General features: G+C 36.3%; 1 long non-coding RNA gene across 1 annotated transcript; it reads left to right on the top strand.

Moving 5' to 3' along the window:
- Positions 1-3,383: 3,383 nt before the first annotated feature.
- On the top strand, positions 3,384-5,724 carry LOC135481506 (uncharacterized). The gene is made up of 4 exons (XR_010446016.1): positions 3,384-3,699; positions 4,365-4,532; positions 5,269-5,328; positions 5,646-5,724. It is a non-coding gene; the product is annotated as an uncharacterized LOC135481506 (long non-coding RNA).
- The last annotated feature ends 2,252 nt before the right edge of the window (positions 5,725-7,976 follow it).

Genomic DNA, 7,976 nt, shown 5'->3' with positions numbered 1-7,976 from the left:
CCCACATGTGACATGGGTTGTATCTTCTCGGGTGTACTTTTTCTCTGTCTAATTCCTGGTCACCCTATCAGCTTCTTGTGTAGTTTAGCCGCGCCTTGTGCCTTGTGAATGATGATATGATTTATTGCTGGAATGAAGCTGTGAAGTCACATGATGAGCGCGAGATGTTGACGTAACGGCTACAAAATTAGCAAGAAGAAAGCTCGATAAGTATTTATGTTACACATTTAGAAGTCATGCATCAAGATATTAAGAATTAAAGCATGACATGTCAAATAAATATATCGCGCCTGGCGGTAGATGTATGTGTATAAACACACATCAAAATAGCTCGTGAAAATTATCACATTCGAAGTTTGATCAATTCTAACAGCATTAAGAATTAACAAAATTATCGTTGACATGAAATGGCGGACAACTTTGTATCCTCCAGTCATCTAGCCGCCTGCTAACAATAGCTGGACAGTAGTGTATTACCGCGTGCCGGCGGAGGTAATAATTAAGGAAGGTGGAAGACGAAACAAGTGTTTATGGAACTCATGCGATTTTTATCTAACTTAGCAAAATACCTTGATATATCATGATCAGATGTATATAGATTACAATTAAACACGCCTTAAAACGTTATTTAGGTAAACTGGTGCATATTACGGAGAAAACCAAATAACAAATTAGACTAGAACACAGTCACTTTCGATTTCAACAGCAGCATGTACGGCTCTCATCAATAAATGTCTCTCATACTAATTTTACACAGTTTCGTGATATGAACACAACAGAAGTTTCATTTATGTTTAAAGTCAACTCAGCCTGGAGGAGGAATCTGACGAGATTCGAGTCTGTGACACGAAGCCTATGTCGTCCGTGTTCGAGGCTAAACCTCCGATTTCGCTGCCAATTGCCTGGAGTGACAATGTTCACAACAAACATATCACGAAATAGACGGTGGCTCCCAGTTTAGACTTCACCAAAGATCGATATAATGTTAGTAAAACAAATCAGATCCCTTAATATCGAAAGCCTTTAATATTATCCTTGTGTATTCTATGTGATGACCATGTTCCAGACCGCTTAACGTCATGCCTGAAACAACGTTCTGTCAGTAAGAGCGTCCCCTGGTAATCGGCAAGCTTTTAGGTCTAATAAGGCGGATCTGTTTTAAATTATCATTAGTAGGACAAATTAATAAAACTGCGTGAAGCATTTACCGTCCTTTGTGGCTTCACGGCAGTCATTGTCATGCCAGGGTATATATTTGGATTTTTAGATTTGTCAACATCTTATGAGCAGTTCTTTCCGCTGCTGTTGAAATAATTCCATTCAATATTAACGAAGAACAGTCAAAATATATCTGGATCTGAAATCTGTAACCTGCCTTCTTCGTTCAGCACAACCCTCAGTACATTTGTCTAAAGCAAAGACTTTTTTAGACGCCGGTCTTTCTCTGTTTTTCGTCGTGAGAATCAAGAAAGCAAGCCGAAGCTCCAATAGAGCTTCATTTGTTTTTCTCTTAACACCAAGAGAAGATGTAGGCTGAGAGTGAGGCACCATTAGTTGTAGGTACATCAGAAAAAGTAGAAGAATGAGAATTGGAAGACCACGTTACAAGCAAATACAAGGATTCATAGCGCCCTGTTTCACACCCGTCACAGAGAGTCAACTACGGTCTGAAACAACGTTCTGTCAGTAAGAGCGTCTCTTGGTCTTAAGTAATCGGCAAGCTTTTAGCTCTAACGGACCTGTTTTAATTTACCATCGGTAGGGCAATGATTAAAACTGTGTACAGCATTCACGAGAAACGACGCCATATTGACATGGCATATTGGCTGTTTACGTCGCATACATACATACATACATACATACAAACATATATATATATATATATATATATATATATATATATATATGGGTAAATAATAAACAATTATTTTTCAGGTTAGTTAATTATAGTTTAGGGCCATAAATTACTCTATACTTTAGGTATGGAATGTGGTAATGTATCGTAGCCTTCTCTTTGTAATAACACTGTCTTTTCTGCACTACTAACATATATACGTTATCGGGGTAAAACACGGCGCCGTGCAACGACTATTGGCAATACTGTCACGAGGCTGTCTCGCACGTTGCAACAGCCAGGTTTAATGTCGCGATGCACAAGATACGAGTCTGTCTTAGAGTTGCGGAAGAGTTTGGATCGGGAAAGAATGATCTAAGGTAAGCCTTTTATGTGTTACTCTGTATAACTACTTAAAATTGTTTGAAAACCGTGTGATTGTAAAGATTTTTACAAATTAGGAACAGGTGTACTTGTTTTATTATAGACAGTTAAACGGTTAATTGCTTCACAATCTGCGAATCACATTCCCTCGACGTCCCAACAACAACAGCAACAAGACGCGAAAAGGGCTTGCTGAAACTAGCACATGGGAGTTTGTAGGGAATAAGTTGCTGTCTCCGCGTTTCATTTATGCGATGCCATTGTCTTTTGGTTCCTTAGCATGAAAATTTGTTAAATAAAGTCACTCAGTCAATTAATCAATTTCTGGGGAGCTATTGTATTTGTGGGTTGCCAACCTATCAATCGCATTTTTAATGCTTGGCATCAAAAGACAGCAACCTATTCCCTACAACCTACCGCTAACCGCAACATTAACAGCCACATGAAAGTTGAAGTAATTCTGCCGACATTAGGCCTACGTTTTAGTTATTTCCTTTTGTCAGTTTATCACATAGAAAGAAACAAGCCAATAGATCTAAATGATTCTACAAAATGATGCATACTCACCATTGTTGCCTCCAGCCACCTAACCCTTTTTGCAAATGTTAGGACTGGTAATGCAGTGTTTTTTATGGTGTTTTGTTTAGTGTACATATGCCTAGAAATGTCAGCAGATATGACTTAAAATGTTGACTAAAAATTAATGGTGCATGATGGTTTGACTTCCATGTATTTGCTGCACATGAAAATCTTTAAAACAATGGCAGGGAATCCTGCATAAATTTGTTGTCATCCCAAGTCTAGATCCACATTAAGGTTTATCAGCTTTTATACAGTATATTTTTGTGCTTGGGTGGAGTAATTGAAAATAACTTTCTGTTTGCAGATTGAAAGATGTTGAGCAGAGGGAAAAATGGTAAATATTTGCAAACCATACTATTAATGTTACGCGCAATGAATATGTATGTCAGTCATTTCAAGATCCAAATTGAGGAGCGGGCCCTGGCTGCTTGGTTAAGGCGCTAGTCTTTCAATCATAGGTGACATGGGTTGTGGCTTCAATCCCATTCTCGGACACAGAACTTCAGAGATTCAGATAAAATCAAGCCTGCTGAAAATCTATCCTGAACATAGGGTAATTTCACTGGTGATTAAAATAGGCTTCATATTTAATTCGTCAACTTTTTAAAGCTAATTTGAGACCTTGTCACATTGCTAAATCAATGTAAAAACTCTTAAAACATATAATTCTTATCAGTGTTTTGGAATTTCTTTTTTTACAGTACATTGGTCTCCTATTACGTAGTTATTGTTAAAAACTTAGTACATACCATGGGTACTTTATAAAATTTATTAATTTTTTTTCAAACAGTGGCTGAGCAGGAGGAGGAAGGCAAATCCAATGGAGGATTGTATTTTTTATATAAATTGTTACCTTGATAAAGATGGACTGGAAGTCAGATCTATCAATCAGTTAAATGGTGAGTTGTGCTTTGTTTTTATATTTAGTATTATGTTACAGTGTGTTTTATTTACAATTAAGTAATAAAAATGGAGGAAAATGTGATTTAAGTTTTCACAGTATGTAAATTGGTTTCCACCTTCACAGCTTTTATCTGATTTCAGATATCATATACCTGAAGTCATGATTAATGTTGCATGAAGCAAAAATCATTCATTGATGGCCAGATTTTATACTTGGACGCCTCAGCTAATTTAGAGGGAGGATAATATTGTTTTGTCTGTAACACAGTGTTGTTCATATGGGCATGATTTGTATCCCAGATTCATACCAGATGGACAAAGTGGTGAAGTCTGTTGAATTTAGACCAGGCTTTACAAATACATTCACATTGATCTTTAGTTAGCAAGTGTGATGTATGTGTTTGCCTGGGCAGGACATGGTGACCTCAGCATAATATCCAATCTGAATTGTTCATTGAAGATTTTTAAGTCATGTTTTGCATTATTAATAATCAGAAATATTTGTACATGATGTAAGTGAACACAATTTGACATATTCAAAGCCAAGATCTGATGTAGTAATCTTATTCAGTGACATATTTTAAATCTTTGAAATAAGTTATAAAGATTTATGTCAGGTTTGACTTCTGAGTTTTCTGAAGGTCTTTTTTTAACATTTCAGGCAATGGAGGAGTGTTCACATCAATTGAATTCTGCAAAAGAGATTTCCTTGTGGAGTATGTCTTTGAAAGGCTGGCAAAAAGGAAGCTGTGGAAAGGGAAAAATTCCATAGACAAGAATGTGGGGTCCTAGCTGGATTTTTTTCCCCTTTTAGTGGAAAAGCAGAATGGTAAGTTCTGCAACTAAAAGCAGTGTATTTTCCTCATGCCATTCTGTTAATGCTGTAGTCATAGTGCAGAGATTTTTTTTCTAAAATACATGTTGGACCCCTAGTTTGGAATTGAATAGCTTTTTAAACAATGCTAATAAACCAGTAGGGTTTACCTAGTATTGAGCTGTGCACAGGTAACCACTATGTTATATCACAGGGGTAATAGCAAGTCTAGGGTAAGCTAATGCAGTTCCTCATGAAATAAAGCTGCTATAAATGTGTCTCAAACTAAAAGAAGGTACATTTTATATTTTGACTGATAAATTTCATGGAAGCATTTGGTCTTCCTTGCATGTGCATCCCGTACCAGTTTCAGTTGATATTCATCAGTTTTATTGGATTCCTTATTTACCTGTGAGACACTTATACTAAAAGTTTTGGTCATAAGAAGATCAGTGTGATGTCTCTACTTTTCTATATTTTTCCTCTTACTCTCCAAAACAGCCGTATACAAATGTACATATCCACAGACTTGTGTACGTTCAACTTTGAAATTGCGTGGTACTGATAAACAAAATAATATGGATGTGCATATGTGACACACTAGTGTGTACCACTGGTAAACAGTTGTATTTTCACTGTATGTGAAATAAGAGACATCGAAAATCTTCCTTCTAAGCTTATAGGAATTAACTCAGTATCAAATGCAAAGATAAAAATGACACTATTATTTTTCTTTCTGTCGCTCATTCAGACGACAACTGCAATATGGAGACAAAGCAACATATGGCTGCATACCATCAACGTCAGAAAGGTGAGTGTTTTTATATTAGCATGTATTCTTATAGGGAGCATGTGTTCCTACAGGGAACTTGCTGAGGATACATGTACATTACTTTAATCTGCACTTTTTATTACATTCAGTTACAGGGGAATGTACAACAATGCAATTACTTTTCTGTCCTGTTTCTTTTCTATCCCTTTGAAGCAGATAAACTCAGTCAGGAATTTATCTGTAAAACAGTGAACAGTTCAGCTGAATGTAAAAGATCAGAATTATACTTTTTCTACAGGTTTGTACTTTTCTACGCTTTTCCCTTGCTGTGTACCAAATTTTCATGTTTTTTGTAGAAGACAGAGCATCGACCTGACAGAAGACAGCATTAACAACTAGACGAAGAGTCTGAATCAGCTGAATCTAGTGATAGTGGTACGTACACCAATGGGTACATGTACACCACAAGTGAAATCTGGCAATTTCTGATCCATGACTTCCTCACCATAGGAGCAAAAGTCCTTGAGATAGGAACTTCAAATTTTGGATGTGCTCAGTTGAAATATAATAGCCATTTCAAAGACATGCTGTGAATAGAAACCAAATCAGTTGAGATAGGAACTTCAGATTGGGATACATTATCATTTGAGGGTGAACTAAGACCCTATATAAATTCGGGTCATTTGGCTTAAATTTCTGGTTTCTGTGGCAACCAACTGTAATAGCCATATGAAGGACAAGATAGGCACTTCAGATTTTGGATATGCGTTCAGTTGGGAGTGAACGAACACCCTATTTAAATGGAGGTTATATTGATTAAATTTCTTGTTTTTATGGCATCCAGTATATCTTACAACTGTTTGGACATGTATCTTTGTAACAGAATAAAAACTGAGTTTTTTTGTGTCTCCTAAAGAGATGACCAAAACACTAGACCTGTAGGGTTTGCACACAGTATTACTTAATTTATTTATTTGATTTGTGTTTTACGCCGTACTCAAGAATGTTTCACTTATACAATGGCGGCCATCATTATGGTGGGAGGAAACCAGGCAGAACCTGGGGGAAACCCACGACCATCTGCAAGTTGCTGGAAGACCGATTACTTAATGCTGATGGGATTAAGTGTGCCCACTCACTTCTGGTTCTAGCATGTCTGGTTTTAATAAGAAAGCTTAGTGCTTGAAACTGAAACTTGTTTTATATATAGCTTACAGTAGCAGGTATTGTATGAGATCGCGTAACTTTTCACTTTTATTTTGTGTGTATGTTTTGTAATAGTTAGGTTGATTTCTTTTTATCCAGCAGACCGAGCTTATCATCCAACAGACTGAGCTTATCATAGATGGAAGGAAAGTGAAGAAGGGATTGTCAAGGCTCACTTCAATGTTATATGGGTGACAATTATAAAGGATTCCCAGGAAAGAGAGAAATCAACGTTTTTCTGAAGGATAATCTGTTTGTCTCATTTCCTGTCAAACCATCAAGCCAAGGTTATGAATGAGAAATATAAGCACAGAGTAAAGGTAAAAATATAACTTTTTGTAGTTAACCTAGTCACTAGGTTCACAAAGCTTCACTATACTGGCCTTTCTGAGCTGTACAAATAAGCTGCGCATTTTTGGTTAAAATTTAGAATTTGCTTGACTCATCTGACATCATGATGGCAGTACTTAAGATTTTCTCGGAGTGTGCGTGCTACTTAATTTGAACTGTGATATCTCGGTAATTACTCATCATAAATACAAAGAGACAAGGTTTTTAAATGCGGGTGGAAACTTTATGATCTCGTTTATACCACAGTCTGTTTTTGTTTGTTCTTGTCATTTATCATTAAATTCATTTATTCATTAAAAATTTCATAAATTATAATGAATTAATTAGATACTCTCTGCAACATTGTGAACTGTGGTCTGATTTCAATACGTTATTTCTTTGGTTTGCTGTTTGGAATGTCATGTAGTTGCCTATGCATGTATGTGGCAGAATAATATGTAGTCTCATTCTGTGATTCTCAGTCACATTTGAAATATCTCTCTGAGCGAGTATTTTATTACATTCACATTGTGTGGCTGGTTGAAAAATGTTTTGCAATAATGTATATAGGAGTGTAATTAAATATTATGTCAAAATGCTGAGTAGAATGTGTTAATTAATAGCAGATTGTTGAATTAGTTGATGTTTTAGATGAGAGTCCTATAGCATAACCAGGTTTAGCTCCAGATTCTGGTTCTGTATTCCACAACATTACTTGTCTGTTCGATTCATAATTTTAATCATTGACTGTACTAAAGTGAAATATACATAGATGTGGCACAAACACCATTAAAAAACCTCACATATCACATGAAAATTACCTTGAATTGTGAGCATTTAAGATAGGATCACCTTTGTACACACTCCATGCCCATGTTTTTGTGAATCATGAAAGTGACAATAAATGCAGCTATGTTCAGTAAGATACACATTGTGTACTTTGTTTTAGATTAGAAGACAGGAAGCAATAACCTCTGTGTTGCTAGTATGAAATGTGAACCCATGAAGAATGGGCTATTAGTACCAATTCATTGCATTTTGGTGATGGTCCAAATCCCGATTATTCACGATTGATAGAAAGCCTTCCTTTTTCGTGTTCAGTCATAGGTCACACCAGACGTGGGTTCCATTCCACTCTCGAACAGGGAACT

The sequence above is a fragment of the Liolophura sinensis genome, unplaced genomic scaffold (genome assembly GCF_032854445.1).
Source record: "Liolophura sinensis isolate JHLJ2023 unplaced genomic scaffold, CUHK_Ljap_v2 scaffold_203, whole genome shotgun sequence".
Lineage (NCBI taxonomy): Eukaryota > Metazoa > Mollusca > Polyplacophora > Chitonida > Chitonidae > Liolophura > Liolophura sinensis.
This window is presented reverse-complemented; position numbering and strand designations above follow the sequence as displayed.